Here is a 21,057-nt window from a genome sequence, read left to right on the forward strand (position 1 = left end):
CCGTCCTTGATATGGCTAACAGCATCGACTGCAGCGGCTACTCATCCTCAAACTGGTTCAGACGTCAGACGCGATGAATCCACCCTACATCTCCCTCAGTTGAGTTGACATATGCCTCTTTGTTCTTAGTTCTATTTATTACTTACATTTTATAATTTTCTTATATACCTTGATTCTATAGCTACTATGTATGCATATAATATATGCTTATTACAAGTATTTATGGGTCCACTCTACATCTCCCTCAGTTTTCCTATGCTTTTTTTTTTCTATCCTTAGCTCTATTTATTTTAATTTAAAAAAAAATCTTATGTACCTTAGTGAGAACATGCTTGAACCGGCCAGCTTGGGGAGTATATCATCTAGAGTCGGTAAGATATACTTCTCTCTCTGCACGGCTTCGTTGAGGCGATTTAGTCCCACACATATTCTCACTCGACCATTCTTTCGTGGCACAACCACCATCGGGGCACACCATTCAGTTGGTTCTGTTATTTCCTCAATAACTCCACATTTGACCATCCGCTGAAGCTCCTCCTTCACTTTAGGGAGTAAGGGTACAGAGACTCTGCGAGATGTGTGGACAGAGTAGGGTACTGCACCTTCCCTCAGTTTTATTTTCACTGGAGTTGTTTTTAAAAGTCCCACTGACTCGCTGGGTACCACTGCCTCACTGGGCACATTTGTCACATTTTCCATTCTCTGTATGAGACCCATGGCTACTGACACTTCTCTGCTCAGTAGGTTGTTGACTGTGGGACCTTCCACAACATGTATGTCGAAGCAGTACTCTGTCCCTTTGTGACAAGTGAATGTTTTGAACTTGCCTTTGTTAATTAGTCTGCCCCCTGGATCATCCAAAACAGTATGTGTATACACCAGCTTCGGCCTTGTCACCAATGCGTCATAGGTGTGTTGAGAAATAACACTGGTGTCAGCTCCACTGTCTATCTTAAACTCAACCTCACCTTCCCGGAGTTGCAGTTTTATTGGCCATGGCTTATTAGAGTCCTGCACAGTGATAGAGCCCAAGAAATAATCATCATCAGGTTCGGTTTGCTCTTCTGCATACACATCACTGACTTGTAGAGTGCGACACACAATAGCGTAGTGGCCCCTCTTACCGCACTTGCGACAGTCAGCACGTCTGGCTGCGCACATATCACTCTCGGCGTGCTGGTTGCCGCACCTGTCGCAGTTGCCTTGAGCTGCATGTCTTGTGCCCGCGTGCTGCTGCTTAATCGCATGATGATCGTCTTCCAGGTCGCCCATCACGGCGCCGTGATCTAGGGCGCTGTAGTCATGCTGATCCGCCCCGTCTGGCAATTTTTTACCATTGTTTTTTTTACCATTGTTAGCTTGTATAAATATCTATATATATATATATGTTTCATTACATGTATATATTAGTGCTGTCAATCGAAAATATTTAATCTGATTAATCGCATGATGATCGTCTTCCAGGTCGCCCATCACGGCGCCGTGATCTAGGGCGCTGTAGTCATGCTGATCCGCCCCGTCTGGCAATTTTTTTACACCATATTTGGAAGACCCATCACCACCATCACAGCAAGTATTAGTCTGCAGGTCCTAGAGGGACTATATATATGGCTCCCGAAGCCGGCGTTCGAGTTTTTTGATAGGTTTTTCCAGAGCGTTCGGTCAAAGAATAAATTTCTCCGGGGAATCTGCGCTTGTTTGTGCATTTCGAAACTACAGTGTAAGTACTGTTTATACTATTTTGTTGGACTTATTATAGCATTCGTTAATGTTTATGACCGTCTATAGTGTTTGTGAGATGTTTTTCCAGAGATTCTGGTCATATTTTCCACTCAAAAAGCTTGTTTTCAAAAGTACCGCTGTGTACTAATATTTCCACCCGGGCTACCATGCGTTAGCTGCTGAGCTAACACGTGACACAATTGACGTATTTATTTCACAAATGCAGTGTTTTCAAATAATAATAATAATAATGGATTGGATTTATATAGCGCTCTTCATGACACCCCAGTGATCCCAGAGCGCTTACAGAGTCCATTATTCGTTCATACACAGTCATACCGGTGGTGGTAAGCTACAATTGCAGCCAGAGCTGCCCTGAGGCAGACTCACGGAAGCGTGGCGAATAATCATCGCCTACGGCCCCTCCGACCACCACCAACATTCATTCACATGCATACACATTCATACGAGGCAAGTAGGTTAAGTGTCTTGCCCAAGGACACAACGGCAGTGGGATGGACATGGGCTTGAGCGGGATTCGAACCACCAACCCTTCGATCATTGGACGACCCGCTCTACCCCTGAGCCACGCCGCCCCACAATAGCCACATTGCTGTATTTAGTGTATTCATTAGTGGGTCATATTCATATATGTAACATATTTCATTTTATCAACCTAGAATTGACGACAAGCCCTAGCTGCTGGACGCTAGCTCCCATGCTAGAGTTGGCTAACAACATCAGCTGAGAGCCATGGTCTTCACGCTATCACCCTACCCAGGAAAGATGGGTCTAGAGCGGCAGAGAGTATGGAGGAAGACAGGGCTCTGAAGAGAATGGGGTAAGTTCGAAGAACATTTTTAACACACACATGAACGTTTTATAATTACCATCACAATATGTAAAAAGAAAATATATATATTTTTTTTTAATCTAATCTAGTTTCATTAATTAATTCATAACTTTTGAACAATAGATGCTATTTCTAATGTCAGCTGTTCTATATTGCCAACAAGATTGTCTACATTACATTCATTACACATACATCTAAAATAAGCAAGGAAAGTGCTTGAAAATTAATTTTTATCTTCCAAGTTTAATTTCAACAAGTTCAAGTGCAACTACATATGAACCATAATAATAAAAATTATGATGATAATCATACACTTATTTTATATCATTGGAAAGCCCTAGTTGTTAGCTTCAAAATGGTACCAAATATGAGGTACTTTGAAATACCCAGTAACTAATAATCTATCACAAACCAATGCAATATCATGTTCAGGGATTTCCTAAATGGGCCAGATGACCCCAAAGACAAAGAGTTAACTCGCGATTAATTGCAAATTAATCGAATTTATTTTAATCTACCATAACACATTTAGCGCCAGAGGTCGCTGTGGGCCAGCGATTTAATGAATGGGGATACATGCCGGTGTTTGCAGGGCTAAAACTATATTAAATATCATAGCTATGGATATAAAACTATTGCCCATTTGACATAGAGTATCAATTTCGTTCAATTTGTGAAAAAAAATTAAAATAAATGCATCCATACATTCCCGTTTTATACCGTGGTGAATATGAGTATAGTTTAGAGTAATTCTGTGTAATCCCAGGAAACGTCGCTAAGCAGCGTTTAGTTGATCAACAATCAATCTGAAATCAACGCTATATTATCGGTATTATGTTTCATCATGCATGCATGAAAGGGTGGGTGGGGGGGGTTTCTATGCTTCGATTGTCACCAACGGCATACGCCAGGGTTAGAAATTAACACATTCCCGGCCAATCACGTACGTTACTGGGAGCCAGCGCGTGACGGCCAAAAACGTATATATGCGTTTTTAACTCGTTTTTTCTTTTATTTGATATTAATATCCTATTCCACGTCACAAGCTGTATTTTGCATGAAAAAGGCATATTGGGACTCCGAAAGTGCAGTACCGGCCAGATCCTGGTATAGGGAGGTGTAGTCTGACGTCACTGGTTGTTCCACCCGTATAGGGATTTATCATTGGGAAAATGGATTATTGGCTATTGTAACAATTCTGCCGCATGAACATTGGCAAGCTTTCCATTTTTGCACAAAATGAGTTCCCTTATACCACTAACATTATTGTTTAAGCATTTTTGGTTGAAATAAAAGGTAGTTATAAGGTTTTTAATTTGTTGTAAAAAAAGAACTATATTTACCAGTAGGCAGCCTGTTGTTCAGTACGCTATGCTATTGGCCTGTTAGGCTGTCGCCTTATCCCTGTCACGGCCAGCTGACCAAGCTAGCTAGCTAACATTAACGTTTCCCCGCTAAACGTACTAGACGTTAGCATTATGTCTACTGTCGTGACTCGTGAACCATTTTAAAACCGGGGCATGTAGAGGAGTTTCGGGATCGAGTAAAATGTGCAGGTCCTCTTCTCAGACCTGTGGGGCAAGCACTGCACACGCATCATGCTGGCTAGCAAGCTAGCTAGCTACAAGGTCACGGCCCTTTGATACCACGATAGCTAACGTTACAAGCTCAAACCCGTTATAACTACTACTACTGTCGTGTCCATAAGTCCAAACGATGACAGACTACAAAGGCGCCTCCCTCAAACTGAACAGTGACATCTCCTTAGCAAATGACCTCAATACCTTCTATGCGAGGTTTGATGCTGGTAATAACAACACCAGCTCACAAGCCTCGGCAATGGGGGGGGGGGGGGTCGGCTGCTGATGGAGGCGCAGTGTTCAGGGTAACAGAGCATGAGGTGAGGCGGACCTTTAAAAAAGTGAATATCAGGAAGGCAGCAGGTCCAGACGGCATCCCCGGCCGCGTCCTAAAAGTCTGTGCCGACCAACTGGCCCCAGTATTCACTGACATATTTAACCTGTCCTTAGAACAGGCTGTCATCCCCACCTGCCTGAAGAAGTCCACTATTATCCCTGTACCCAAAAAATCCAAGCCTGCTTGCCTCAACGACTACCGCCCTGTAGCTCTCACCTCCATAGCCATGAAGTGCTTCGAGAAGCTAGTAAAGGGCTACATCTGCTCCTCCCTCCCCATCAACATGGACCCCCTGCAATTTGCATACCGCCCCAACAGGTCCACGGAGGACGCCATATCCCATGTGCTGCACACAGCAGCATCACACCTGGACAAGAGGCAGGGGAACTATGTGAGAATGCTATTCATCGACTACAGCTCGGCATTCAATACCATAGTCCCCTCCATACTCATAGCCAAGCTCAGGGACCTGGGCTTGGGCTATGACCTCTGCCAGTGGGTCTTGGACTTCCTGACTGGCAGACCCCAGGTGGTGAGAGCAGGCAACTGCACCTCCTCATCCATCACCCTCAACATAGGGGCCCCCCAGGGCTGTGTTCTGAGTCCCCTCCTCTACTCCCTGTACACACACGACTGTGTGGCTCAGCGGAGTAGCAATACAATCGTCAAATTTGCTGACGACACAGTGGTGGTGGGCCTGATCTCTGCCAACGACGAGAGGGCCTACCTGGAAGAGGTCAAGGTCCTGGCGGGATGGTGCCAGGAAAACAGCCTCTCCCTGAACGTCAGCAAAACAAAGGAGATGATTGTGGACTTCAGGAGGTCGGGGGTCAAGGACTACAGCCCCCTCAGCATCGACGGGGCACCGGTTGAGAGAGTCAACAGCTTCAAGTACCTCGGAGCCTACATATCCGAGGACTTGACATGGACCACACACATTAACAGTGTGGTGAAGAAGGCACGACAACGCCTCTACTTCCTCAGGCGCCTAAGGAAGTTCCAAGTCAGCCAGAAGATCCTTAAGAACTTCTACTCATGTACAATAGAGAGCATCTTGACCGGCAACATCACCTCCTGGTTTGGGAATAGCACTGCAAAAGACCAAAGCAGACTACAAAGAGTGACACGTTCAGCCGAACGCACAATTGGAGGGGGGCTCCCCACCCTCCAGAACATTTACTACAAGCGTTGCAAGGGGAAGGCTAAGAGAATTATTAAGGACTCGAGCCACCCGAACAACTGCCTCTTTGAACTGCTGCCGTCAGGCAAGCGATACAGGAGTCTCAAGGCGAGCACAGAAAGACTCAGAAGTAGCTTCTATCCCCAGGCCATCAGGCTGCTAAACGAACAATGAATGAACACTACACAACAACAACCACCAAACACACATAGCACACACATCCACACGCACACACTCACTTTAAACAAACACACTGTAGCACCCACTCCACACACTTTATAGCACACACCCACTTTAAACAAACACACTGTAGCACCCACTCCCCACACTTTATATTTATGGATGAAGGACTGCACTACAACTCGTACACCTTACTGTAAATTGTACCTAAAATTGTACCTCATCCCATTTCTGCTTTGCACTAGATAGTACTGTACATTAGTACACTGCATAGTATTGTGTATTGTATATTATATGGTAACTCAGAACATTGTACATATGTCTATACCGAACACTGTGACCTCATTTTCTTCTTCTAAATTCATGCTATATTATGTTATTATGTTATTTGATACTATCTTGTCTAGCACAGTCTCTGGAGCGTAACAGTAAGAAGCATTTTGTATGAAAGTATTCTGTACTTCTGTATGACAACTATTAAAGAACTTGAACTTGAAGTTCCCTGGCAGAATACTTTGTTTGTGAGGACAAAAGTATACAAAGAGGAGAGAACCATTTTAAATCGAGTTTCGGGAATGCCGGCTAGCAAGCTAGCTAGCTACTAACGTTATGTAAAAAACAATAACGTTATAAACTATACACAATATGTACAACAAAACAATGATTTACATTAGTATTTACAGTGATTTACTATGCAGCGAAATAACGTTATACGATTTAAATTATAAATACAAATATAAAAGAAAATAGTGGTTGGCTATAAACTGGTGTTGGGTGAAACAGATACTAGCAACAGATTCAGGGTCAGTTATTTTCCCATTGTACGAATTGTTAAGCTTATGGAATGTAAGGGAAATCTGATCCTAGGTCTGTGACTACAGGCAGGGGGTACGCTGTGGTGACGTCAGTCAGCAGCGCCAAATAGCAGTGTAGTTTCCCAGCGAACAAAAACGTTGTTATTAATTGCGAATATTTTCATGTTGAGCTATAGATTGTGGATGAATACGCACAGAAAGGTACACCATGCCAACGTTAATGCTTTATTCATCTAAAACGAGCCAATTTAGAAATGGTCAATGGGGAAATGTATTAAAGGAAAACTCCAACATTTTGGGAAATTAGCTTATTTAACATCTTCCCTGGAGTTAGACAAGAAGATGCATACCTTTTTTGTCTCTGTGCGTGCATTTAGCTTTGGGAACAGTCGCTCCATTAGCGTAGCTTAGCTTCATCACTGGAAGTGGGGGAGGACAGGAGCCTGACGTTCCCTTACAGTGTATACAGTCACCAAATACACTCCAAATACAACTCCAAAACGTTCATGTAAACATGTTGTGACCTGTGTATTTACCACGTGGAGATATCAAAAATAATTGAATTAGACAATTACGTTTTGTAAGCAAATATACTCTGAACTATTTTTTGCCTAAGCACTCGTCTCTGTGCGCAGCCAGTTATTTCTACGTGTAGCCGTGTTTGTGGACATTCTCATTAATTCAAAGGATCCGAACGATTGAAGTTTATGGATACCATGACTTAAAATCCTCTTACCTTGACGATTAAAAGCCTCCCCAATTTAGAAAACAGTAATCCAATGGCTGGTATTGATAATATAATACTAACTACTGCACGCTCGGAGCTAACCGGAGCTAACACAGAACAGGATGGTAAAGCAAATATAATGACTTCCTTTCTGGGTTTTTCAAAATAAAAGTGCAACGTTTATAGCAGCGGAAAACGTTTATTTTGTACATTATCTAACGTTAACACGAACCTAAACTAACGTTACAACTAACCTAAAGTTAGTTTAGGTTCGTGTTAACGTTAGATAATGTACAAAATAAACATTTTCCGCTGCTATAAACGTCGCACTTTTATTTTGAAAACCCCAAAAAGGAAGTAATTATATTTGCTTTACCATCCTGTTCTGTGTTAGCTCCGGTTAGCTCCGAGCGTGCAGTAGTTAGTATTATATTATCAATACCAGCCATTGGATTACTGTTTTCTAAATTGGGGAGGCTTTTAATCGTCAAGGTAAGAGGATTTTAAGTCATGGTATCCATAAACTTCAATCGGTTCGGACCTTTGAATTAACACTTTCTCTGCCAAGGACGCCTAAACTCGTCATTCCCCGCCATGCTAATTCTGCCAATGACGCCGTAACACGTCATTGAGATCAATATTTCAAAAATCTGTGATCGCAATCATATTTCTCCCCCGGAGACTTGAGATCTACAGTTGATCCCCTCTCAACTCTCCAACGGTTCAAGAGCGCCATCTGGTGGCCGATCGGCGGATTGCCCAAACCGGAAACCGGAAACGGAAGCTGGTGCTCATTCCAATTCGGTCCGATCACTCGCTAATAGTCCCGGGACTCGAGCTAGACACAATGGATAGCAATCCGTTACCAATAACTCGATAAACAACATGATTTGGACGTATATACTATTATACAACCTGGAGATGGATTGCATATTTCAACATCCCATAATAGGAATATTTTTGCTCCACGCTCATCGCCCAACGCTACGAGGAAGCTACGGTGAGTTTCAGCGTTTTTTTTTTTTACGTGTTCGATACAAACTGCTCTAATGATCATATCACCCACACTAGATGAATCATCTAACGTTGGCCACGGAATTATAAACGACCCCCCCCCCCATCCGGTCAACATCAGATGATAAGTAGTAACTTCTAGAAGCACGTCCATTTGACATTTTTTATCTCGCGCCGATCGCTATCAAACTGTATACAATCATCAATATAATGCATTTAGGGCTATAAATCACGTTCTGCAGAAAGCTGCAGAAAACGATAAAAACATACTTATACTTTAGACCGTATTTTAGTATGAATATGTGAATGAAAAAGTATAACGTTGCTACACCCTGAACAATAGATACTTGATGTTGAATGGGCCATAGTAATGTCAATTTAGCAATACAATTTAAAAAGTTATATCCCTGCAAAGAAGGGGAACTTCTCCGTAGACAAATAGAGCTGGCAGAGGATGGTATAATGATGTACATAAGCCTGGCGAAGAAAGTGTTAATGAGAATGTCCACAAACACGGCTTCACGTAGAAATAACTGGCTGCGCGCAGAGACGAGTGCTTAGGCAAAAAATTGTTCCGAGTATATTTGCTTATAAAACGTAATTGTCTAATTCAATTATTTTTTATTTCTCCACGTGGTGAATACACAGGTCACAACATGTTTACATGAACGTTTTGGAGTTGTATTTGGAGTGTATTTGGTGACTGTATACACTGTAAGGGAACGTCAGGCTCCTGTCCTCCCCCACTTCCAGTGATGAAGCTAAGCTACGCTAATGGAGCGACTGTTCCCAAACGCACAGAGACAAAAAAGGTATGTATCTTCTTGTCTAACTCCAGGGAAGATGTTAAATAAGCTAATTTCCCAAAATGTTAGAGTTTTCCTTTAAGTGGAACAGGAAAAAACGAAAATGACGTAACCACTACACCTCCCTATTGGCGCTGTCTCGAGAATGCAGTAATCCTTGTTGCAGACCTGGTGTCACACTGTTTACGTTCCGGGCGGACTTTTCTGTTAGCCTGAAGCGAGGGCTTCACCAGATGGCATGGAATACTTTTTGGGACGCCGAATTCATTACGCAGTAAAGGAATATGGCATCGGCCAATGGACATATGATCTACCAGATGGCGATCAAATAATTGAAAAAAAAAATTGGAATCCAACCGGCCAAAGGTAAGAGCAATTTGATCGTGCAAGAATTTCATAGCCATCCCCCTGCTCAGCCTATGTTGTGGTAATAACGAATGCCGTTATTGGCAATCAATTAATCACAAACAACCCCCCCACCCCCCTTTCATGCATTCATGATGGAACATAATACCGATCATATGTATTTGGATTTTTAACTCTAGCGTGTGTAGGGACGAAACACCAATGGATTTAACGTTATTAGCTCAGCGCCTTATAAATAGCTTTGCAGGAATTATCCCAGATCATTCCGAAATAACACTCATATTCACCACATGTTTGTAATGGGAAGGTGGCCTTCCTAGAGTGGGGCCCATGTAATGGCTGGCCCCGAATGTGTTAACGAGGGCTTGGGGCAAATTGCCCTCGAAAATGTACCAAATGCCCTCGAAAATCAGTTAAGGGGGGCAAGAAAAGCCCCGGACAGTTGACTAATTATATATAATATATAATATATATAATTTCACTCGCATTTGCCCCTAAAAATATGTGTGTGCGAACCGGAAAAATTATTACAACCTCACAGTCAGTGCTTTTTTCGCTCCACTGCTAAACATTCAAAAACTACAAGTCCAACATTCCACAAGCTGCATAAATGTTCCAATTAGGGATGGGCATTTTTAAGAAGAATCCAGATCGATTGATCACATGCTATACTCGAGTGATCGTGTATTACTCAAATTTTTTAAATTTTATTATTATTATTATTATATATATTTTTTTACTTAATTTTTTTCATTCACGTATATGTTTAAGGAAACCAACAAACAGTTATAATCTTACTGTGAAACAAATATGTAAAAAAAAAATTATATATATATTTTAAATATATTTATTTCATAAAAAAATTATGATTTAAGATCGTTTTTTTTCATAGCTACGACGCGTAATCAATTACTCATGCCCATCCCTAGTTCCAATCACAGTAGTTTCCTGTGGTAACGCGACTGTTTTCAAACAGAGAAAGGAAATGAGAACACAGTACACGCTGGAAAAGAAAGTCACGGTACCATAGGCAAGTTATATATTCAGACAACGCTAAAAATTCAGCCAGGCAAGAAGCCTTTTAATTTTTATTTTGAGCGAAAGAGACGAGAAAGAGGAATCCGGCGAGGCAGCTAATGTTACTGAGCGGATAACGTTATTATATTGACGGCTGATAACGCTAGCGAAGTTAGCACACGAACATACACACATGCACACAGTGGACCAGTGACTTTGGTGGTATGTGCTATTGCACAAATGTGTGTCCCATTCCCGTTGCACAGGCAGATACACACAAAGTGGCCAGTCACTTTGGTGGTACAGTACTGCATGTACTATAGGGCTGCAACGATTAGTCGACATAATCGACGACGTCGATTATAAAAAATCGTCGACGAGAAATTGTTGCGTCGATTAGTCATTAAAAAAAAATTATTTAATTTTTTTTTTTTTTTGTGCACTACCTATCTTTGTGAGAGTGGCTTCTCAGGGTTCCAGACAACATCATAACATGATGATCCCATAGCAAATTTTGGACATTGAAAACATTGTTCCCCTGCAGGAGATGATGATCAGACTAGACACACAATACATTACACACGCACTCCTCTCACTCACACACAGCGATCAGAGTAAGACACACACATACACACTCCTCTCACTCACACACAGCGATCAGAGTAAGACACACACATACATACTCCTCTCACTCACAGTACACACAGCGATCAGAGTAAGACACACACACATACACACTCCTCTCACTCACACACAGCGATCAGAGTAAGACACACACACACATTCACACTCCTCTCACTCACACACAGCGATCAGAGTAAAACACACACACATACACAAATTACACAGTACACACCTCTCACTCACACAGCGATCAGAGTAAGACACACACACAAATGTGACCGAGTCCAGGGTTTGTGCCTACATGTCTCCATTTTCATTTTCCAGATTTTTCCAGATTGTGAAAGTACAGAATGTAAGCTTTCAAATGATGTGTCATACTTTGAAATATGAGAATGTTTTGAATATCATATATTCATTTAAATCTTGTAACTCAGTCTGTTGTCTAAAACACTCAAGGGGAGAAAATGTCTCTCAAAGATGTTCACACTTCAGCTAGTTTGAGGGGGGGGGGGCGTGGACAACTACCCTCACCTGAATGCGTCCATCGTTAACGTTAATGACTCTCTCTGTGTGAATGCCTTTACCTGGCTCAGGGAATCTGAATCCCAACAAGCAGCTCTATTCAGATGCAAAAATAAAACCAGCCCCCACCTCTCCTCTGTGGAGAGCACAAACTGTGTTTCAAAACAGCCTTTTTTAAACACAGAATTCTTACAATTAGAGTTATTATATCTGTTCGCTGTTGTACTAAATATGTTCTTCAACTCTCGAACTGTAGTTATATATAAAAAAACACAAAAAAACACAAAAAAAAAAAAAATTTTGATTGTGTCTATCTGTCATTTCACCCTGGCGACTTGTAGGCATCATCACCAGACTGGGTCACAAATTACACAGTACACGCACTCCTCTCACTCACACAGCGATCAGAGTAAGACACACACACATACACACGGACTCCTCTCACACACAGCAAACAAAAGACCTAGAAGTCTGTCTGATCTGACTCATCCCCCTCTCCCCTTACAGCTGTTCCACGTCACCCTCCTGGTCCTGGACCAAGTTACAGCCCCATCAGCCGCGGTTCTGGGGGCAGATGCTGCTAGTTATTTCTTTTTTATTATTATTTTTTAGTTATTTAAAGTACACTTCCACTTTAATTTGTATTATTTAATTTATTTATCTTGTTATGAGTGATTGCTGTATTGTTCTTCAAATACATTTTCATTTAAAGTGGCTTAAGATCCAAATTCAAATGTTTCATGAGTCATTATTTTAATTTGCTATGGGATCATCATGTTATGATGTTGTTGTTTGGTCCCGACAAGAGTCTCAAAGTCTGGGGTGATGGTAGACAAGCAACTCTGAGGTCATGCTCAATGTCCAATCTGTTCCTCTGCTCTGTCTTCAGCTGGACCAGAGCTGAGAAGCCACTTTCACAAAGATAGGTAGTTTAAAAAAAATAAAATAAAAAATTATATATATATATATCTTACAGATTACAGATTAGTCGACTACCAAATTAGTCATTAGTTGCAGCCCTAATGTACTATTGCACATGATTGATTGAAAACTTTATTAACAGATTGCAGAATGGGTACAATACAGTACGGCTCAGCACTGAAGTCAATGGGAGGACGAGGAAATTTGCGAACGCTTAAACTATATCTTAAATTATGGCTATGGGTCTAATACACCCTTCGCTTATCAATGACTTGCTTGCAGTCATGTACGAAACGGATTGTTTTTTTTCATCGGTACATTTCCGTTTTATACCGTTTTGAATAAGAGTATAGTTTGAGATTTCTAGTAATTCCAGAGAAATCCGATAATCGCCCTTTAGTGGAATACACAAAACACGTTGTCATTTTTCGGCTGATTTATGAATAGTTTTCAAATAAACGCTAGATTATCGAGAGTATATGTGTCCTTATGCACGATACAAAAGCAGGCTGAAAAATCGCTTATTCGTGACTTGCTCAGCGCTAACGTCATACACACACACACACACACACGGTGATAGGAACATCTGATTAACACTTTGACTGCCATGAAACGTGTTTTGACGTCATTGCTGGCCATGCTCAAGTTGCCGGGGGACGCTGTACAGCGTCCTTATATCAATATTTCAAAAATCTGCGATCGGATTCATATGTCCCCTCCGCTGGCCTGAGATCCACCAGCAGGACCCACTGAGCTCTCTGGCGGTTCAGGAGGTGGCCGATCGGCGCAATCGCCAAACAGGATGTTGAATAGAGGTTGTCATGACGACCGTAGTACTTCCGGGCGCTCGCTATAGTTCATGGGACTCTGGCTCGTCACGCTACACGGTGATCGATTGGCAATAACTCGATAAACAACATGATTTGGACGTATATACCATTATACAAGCTGGAGATGGACCGGGTAAAAATATATCCCATAATGATAAGATTTCTACTCGACGATGATCGCCCAACGGCGCGCGGAGACTGGGGTGAGTTTCAGCGTGTAACGTTACCGTCTTCGATACTAACTGCTATTATCAACATTTGACCCACATTAGATGATTGGTATAACGCTGCCCACGGAATTATAAACGCCCCCTCGCCCATCCGGTCAACATCAGATGACGTGTAGTAACTTCTAGAAGTACGTCTAGTTGGAATTTTTTATATCGCGCTGATTGCCATCAAACTGTATTTCATCATCAATATAATGCATTTGGGGCTATATATCACGTTCTGGAGAAAGCTGCAGAAAGAGATGAAAACATACTTATACATTAGACCATATGAATATGTGAATGAAAAAGTTTAACGTTGCTACACAATGAACAATACATATAGGACTTTGAATGGGCCCTAATAATGGCAATGTAGCAATAGAATTTAAAAAGTTATAGCCCTGCAAAGAAGGGGACTTTCTCCATAGACAAATAGCGCTGGCAATCTATGGTATATCATGAATTTAACCTTAGGCAGCCAAAGTGTTAACCCAAGATTCGTAACATAAATTCCTTACCTCACATCAGATGTTCTGCAAAAAGATTAATCCAATTCCTGATCGCCATTCCAAATATCGATCGCGTTTATTGATCCAACGCTGGGTACTGGTAACACATATTCCACGCTGTTCTGCGGCTCGGCAATGAATGGGATAGTCTCCGGTTACATGCCTGACAAGTAAAATGTGGATTCCGGACTATTTTTTCCCCCATCCATTTCATTCAGTCCAATCCAATGGGTGCAATACCATCCGGAGAGACTATAGGGGGCGGTATTTTCCCTGTTCAAGCTCAGACAGATCCCCACTGGTAACGTGAGGCAAAATTGATGAAAAATGAATGGAAATCAATAATAAAAAAACAACGATTAAATAACGAGATTTCTCGTTCTTGGCACTCAACGCATGGCATGAACTAACGAGAATCTCATGGCTGGCACTCAAAGTGTTAACACATTGTCTGCCACGCAGTTTGCCCATCTTATACCACTCTCTGCCAGTGTTGTAACCCTATGGAGTCGCTCACCTTCTTTGCAGGGCTATAACTTTTTTAATATTATAGCTATATCGACATTACTATGGCCCATTCAACATCGGGTATCTATCGTTCCGGATGTGGGAACGTTATATTTTTCCATTCATACATTGTTGTGTTAGTACCGTCCTGAATATAAGTATGTTTTATTGTGTAGAGCAGTAATTCCTAGAACTCGAGTTATAGGCCCGACGCATATTATACATAATCGATTGGCGTTTCGTCCTTATACACGCTATATTAAAAAATTCAAATGCATATGATCGCTATACATTATGCTCCATCATGCGTGAAGTTAAGGGGGGGGGGGTCGTTTATGATTCCTTGATTGTCAGTAACGGCTTTCTTTAGTACGACATCATACGTTGATCGGATGGATTGCAATGAAATAAATGCACAATCGAGTTGTAATTAACGTTAGATTCCTCTTACCTGTGGCCGATGAGTCTGGAGAAAAAGATTATTTGATTTTGATCTGCTAGATCCATTTTACGCTTGTACGACGCAATAAACGCCGAAAGCATATTGATTCTTGCGTCTCGAAAGCGATCCAATGCACTCAAGGTGTTTGTCTGGATCCACGTAACAAGATAGCTCTGCCGGAGATTTTTCCCCGATGCACAGAGCGTCACATCCGGTTTAGAGTGGAGTGCAACTCGCCCCGAAATCCACCAGGCGGCGGTATTGAGGCGTTGCAATATCAGAGTCCAGAGTCCAGCTGGCTCGCAGAGCCTTCCTGGAAGAATTATGAATGCCAATAGCGAATAAAGGAAATAACGATCATAAAAACGAGTAAAGTCGTTGGTGTTATTAGATTGGCGGGCAATAACGAGTAAACGCGTTTTTGGCACAGGATGTGTTAACTTTACGTTATCAAACATAGTATAAAAAATGTATATTACAATTTATTTAACTGACAGCAGCAAGTGAAAGACGTGGTTTATTAAATCTGTTTGATCAGACGCCGACGTCACTCCCCACCATCTCACATTAGCGTGCTAGGCGAACAGCCTTTGATGGAAAACAAGAGCGTTTTTTAACTAACGTTATAACCAAAACGAAACAAAAAGAGTAGCAGATTCCCCAGGAACCGAAGAAGGACATCAAATAAAAATGTTTAAAGCAGAGTATGGTGGAGTCGTGGGGATTAGACTGGGTAGGGGTCGAGGAGGATGATGCCGGTCAACAGATCATCAATTATTGCAAAGATTGCCGTGAGACCCCGGCTGCAAAAACGGCTAGTGAGCGAGGAGCAGTTTGCATGGGTGTTTTTGTAGGCGGGACGAAGACTGTAAAAATACAGTGCTTTGCGCCACCAAGAGAGCCGCAGCCACATACAAATTCAGTGCCCCTGAAATAAATTAAAAAAAGCCCCCGAAAATAAATTAACACTTTAAGCGCCAGGGGTCGCTATGGGCGTTGAGCCGTTGTGTGCCAGCGCTCTGTTCAATGGGAATAAGTTCCGGTGTTTGCAGTGCTAAACCTATATTAAATATTATAGCTATGGATCTAATAACCACGTCGATTGTCAGAGTTTCTTCCGGTCAACGTGCAAAAAACTAGGGCTGACCTTCGAATTATTTTTTGGAATTCGAAGCTTCGGGGGCCGAGATTCGATTTTAATTCGAAGCTTCGAGATAAAATAAAATAAACATAAATTTTTTATTTTAATAAAATGTTTTATGTTGTGGGACTTGTACAGCACTTTGTTCAACTTTGTCAGTGCTGTAAAGTTTAAACCTTTTTAAATCTTAGACAAACAAAACACTTTGCTTTCATGAAATATTGTAAGCAGTCATTTGAGGCTTTATAAAAGCAGCACAATGAACACAAATCTGTCGGTGCCGAGTCTGACCTCATCTTAAATAACAAACAGCATTGCTTGTTGTAGTTAACAAAGAGAGGCAGAGTTGATTTTGCAAAAAAAAATTAAAATCATATATATATTTTTAATACTCGCATTTTATCTTCATATTCTAATCCCAAGCTTCGAAGTATTTAAGACAGCCCTACAAAAAACAGATAATTTTTTTTTTCATCCATACATTTCTGTTTTATACCATGGTGAATATGAGTAGTTCTAGAGTGATCCTGTGTAATCCCAGTAAACTCCAGCAAACAGCGCTTCAATGCATTTCATTAGAAATCGTGCCATTTCTCGCCCGATTATTGAATAATTCTGAAATCAACGCTAGATTATCGGTATTATGTTTCATGTTGCATGCACGAAAGGACCCTCCGTGCTTTCCGTGCTTTGATCGCAGCCAACGGGACACGGCACACATGGTACAATCGCGGCGAAATAATCCAATTATCTGATCGCCATTCCAAGTATTGATGTCGATCGCGTTGCCAACATAATCCACCAAAAAACATGAATCGGCGGTGCTTGATTCTCCCCAATCCATGCGTTATAAACGTTTCTCCTGCCCGGAAAACCGGGACCGGACTTTTTAGATCGACGTACAGGCCAAGCCAGAGAGATTCCAAGGATGTGCAATACCGGCCACAAGGCGTTAGGTGGCGGTATTGGACGTTTGCGATCTCAGACCCATTCCCAATGATAACATCAGGCTCCCTCGATGGATTATGAATGGAAATAGCTAATAAAAGAAATAACTTTTCTCGGGTTTGGCGCTCAAGCGATGGCGATTAACCCAACTTATCTCGGGTCTGGCGTCCAATGTGTTAAGCCTGTCAAACCCATTCAAACCACATTCTTTAAAGGGGACATGCGTTGCTATTCCTAGCACTATTTGGGCAACTTTACACAATTCCTGTGAGTCTATTGAAGACATCTGTAAGGTTTTCTTTCTCAAAAAAATGCATTGTTTTATATTTCAAGTACTCAAAACAATCATTTTTCAGCCTCAAGATTTCAGGCTGTTATAGCCTGGCTCCGCCCATAAGCACTTTGAGTGACAGTCAGTCCACACAGTCTGCGACTGGTAGAGAGAGAGAGAGAGAGAAAACAGACAGGCCGTTATTGATAAGGCCCCCTCTCTCCCTCCCTCCCTCTCTCTTCCTTTCTTTTTTTCCCTCTCGGGTGTGCCGCGCGGCAGCTTGTGGGGGGGGGGGGGGGACAGCTAGGAGTTTCACTGGGGGAACGTAACTTGTGCAGAGGTTCACGCCATTTCCCCCAGATCCCCTCCCTGCTGAACAGGCGGCCCGACCAACCAGTAGGAGTCGGCGTTTACAACGACCAGGACTAGGGGTGTAACGATGCGACCTCACAACGATTAATTTCGATTACGATTATTCAGGCAACGATTCAATGCATCATGAAATCTCTTTATTTGACCACGATTCGATTCGATTAATTTTCTATACAGTTAATTCCCCAAAACATTTTGAATACACAAATGTGGCTGGGGGAACTGATTCACTCAGCATGAATGGACTATAGGTCAATAAAAACAATAATTTAGATTATAATCGATTCTAACATATTCAAATCTATGCATCGATTCTAACACATTAGAATCGATGCATTTCGATAAATCGATGCATCTTTACACCCCTAACCAGGACACATACCTAGGGTTGGGTACCTTACACATGAACCGATACCGGTACCTGTGAATCGATAACGGTACCTTTTTTCGGTACTTTAGTCTCTAAAAATGTAATCTACCTACCTCAGTTGTAAAAGAAATTCCAAACTTCAAATAATTTATCATCATTATTATTTATTTAGAACAATTTGTTAACACTTTAGTCGCCAGGCTTATATTCTTAATATACCATCCTCCGCCAGCTCTATTTGTCTATGGAGAAGTTCCCCTTCTTTGCAGGGCTATAACTTTTTAAATTGTATTGCTAAATTGACATTACTATGGCCCATTCAACATCAAGTATCTATTGTTCAGGGTGTAGCAACGTTATACTTTTTCATTCACATATTCATACTAAAATATGGTCTAAAGTATAAGTATGTTTTTATCGTTTTCTGCAGCTTTCTCCAGAACGTGATTTATAGACCTAAATGCATTATATTGATGATCAAATACAGTTTGATAGCAATCTGCGCGAGATAAAAAAATTCAAATGGACGTGCTTCTAGAAGTTACTACTGATCATCTGATGTTGACCGGATGGGGGGGGGGTCGTTTATAATTCCGTGGCCAACGTTAGATGATTCATCTAGTGTGGGTGATATGATCATCAGAGCAGTTTATATCGAACACGTTAAAAAATAACACTGAATCTTACCGTAGCTTCCTCATAGCGTTGGGCGATGAGCGTGGAGCAGAAATATTCCTATTATGGGATGTAGAAATATGCGATCCATTTCCAGGTTGTATAATAGTATATACGTCCAAATCATGTTGTTTATCGAGTTATTGGTAACGGATTGCTATCCGTTGTGTCTAGCTCGAGTCCTGGGACTATTAGCGAGTGATCGGACCGAATTGGAATGAGCACCAGCTTCCATTTCCTGTTTCCGCTCTGGGCGATCCGCCGATCGGCCACCAGATGGCGCTCTTGAACCGTTGGAGAGTTGAGAGGGGATCAACAGTAGATCTCAAGTCTCCGGGGGAGAAATATGATTTCGATCACAGATTTTTGAAATATTGATATCAAAGACGTGGTACGGTGTCTTTGGCAGAATGAGCATGGCGGGGAATGACGTGGTACGGCGTTTTTGGCGACCATAGTGTTAATATATATATAATAATATTGCAGCGAGCGTTGCCTGCATTTAGCTTTGTAAAGTGTAACCACACTTGTAACCGTTTTCGGCTTGCCATTGCCGACTGCTTTGTTGTTGAATAGGTTTCGTATCGCGGTAAACAAAACGTTGACGTCAACAGTACCGAAATGTGGCACCGGCGGATCTCATGTGAATCGGTACTCGGTAGTACCGACGTGATTCGGTCGGTACTAGGGATGCACCGATCTGACTTTTTCAGTCCCGATACCGATACCTGGGTTTGGGTATCGGCCAATACCGATACGATACCCATTGTCAATTTTCTTTTCTTCAAAAAATAAAGAATTGAATCCATGTTTTTTTTAATTTATATTAACACATTAACTGCCACGCAGTTTGCCCGTCTGATACCACTCTCTGCCACCACTCTAAGCCTATGGAGATGTTCACCTTCTTTGCAGGGCTATAACTTTAAATTGTATTGCTAAATTGACATTACTATGGCCCATTCAACATCGATTATCTATCGTTCAGGATGTAGGAACGTTATACTTTTTCATTCATAGATTCATACGAAAATACAGTCTAGAATATAAATATGTTTTTATCGTTTTCTGCAGTAATTCCTAGAACGTGAGTTATAGGCATAAACGCATATATAGATTATCAACTGCAGTTTGTTGCCGATACACGTTATATAAAAAATTTCAACTGTACATGATCCTAAACGTTATGACTGATCATGCACGGATGAACGGGGGGGGGGGGGGTCGTTTATAATTCCGTGATCGTCAGTAAGTGCTTTATGTAGTATGGGTGATATATTGATCAGAGCAGTTTGCATTATTAATAATAAACACTCACGCTGAAAATGACGTCAGCGTCCTCTTACCGTTCGCCAATGAGACTGGAGGAAAAAGATCCCACTTATTTGACGTGATCCATTTCCGGTTTGTATAATAATAATAAACGCCCAAATCATATCGATTATTGAGTTATGGCAGCGATCAATATACATGACGTGTGTCTAGAGTCCCGCAACAATATGTGAGCGCATTTGCCCGGTGCACCGAGATCACCAGAGATCCATTTCCGGTTGTAACTCGCCGATCATCCACCAGGCGGCAGTATTGAAGCGTTGCAGAGCTGTGCAGGCTCCCACTGCATCAGACCAGGCTCCGTGAGGGCATTCTGAATACCATGGCGAAAAAATGAAATATGATCTCAATAACGTCGTACGCCGTGGAATGGAAGAATTAGCATGACCTTGAAACACGTTGTACGACGTTTTTGGCGCAGGATGTGTTAAAATATTTTTTTCTTTTTAAGAATTGTAAAGGATCACAAGTGTGTTTTTGATTTGTTGTAAACAAAGACAGAAAATAAACTTCATTCATTCAATTAATAAACTGTATGCCGATACCAATATCGGAGCATCCCTAGTCGGTACCCTTAAAAGTACCTGATTCAGTACCCATCCCTATACCCCAACCCGTTAACACTGCCTATTGTGTTAGTAGCGACGACTGACCAAGCCAGAGGTACCGATGACAGCTGGATTAGATCCCAGAGTCTCTGTGGAGTGCCTAGTCCACTGCGCTACCCAGCCGCCCATCAAACCCCATTCTTGTTTCGAGACACCAGGCATTCCCCTGCCAGCAG

The 21,057-nt window shown here is 41.8% G+C and overlaps 1 protein-coding gene across 1 annotated transcript in view; it reads right to left on the reverse strand.

The window, feature by feature from the left end:
- kat8 (K(lysine) acetyltransferase 8) overlaps positions 1 to 21,057 on the reverse strand; it is a 42,260-nt gene that overhangs the window by 3,446 nt on the left and 17,757 nt on the right. The gene's annotated exons all lie outside the window — the stretch shown is intronic.

This window comes from Notolepis coatsorum (genome assembly GCF_963971535.1).
Source record: "Notolepis coatsorum genome assembly, chromosome: 14".
Taxonomy (NCBI): domain Eukaryota; kingdom Metazoa; phylum Chordata; class Actinopteri; order Aulopiformes; family Paralepididae; genus Notolepis; species Notolepis coatsorum.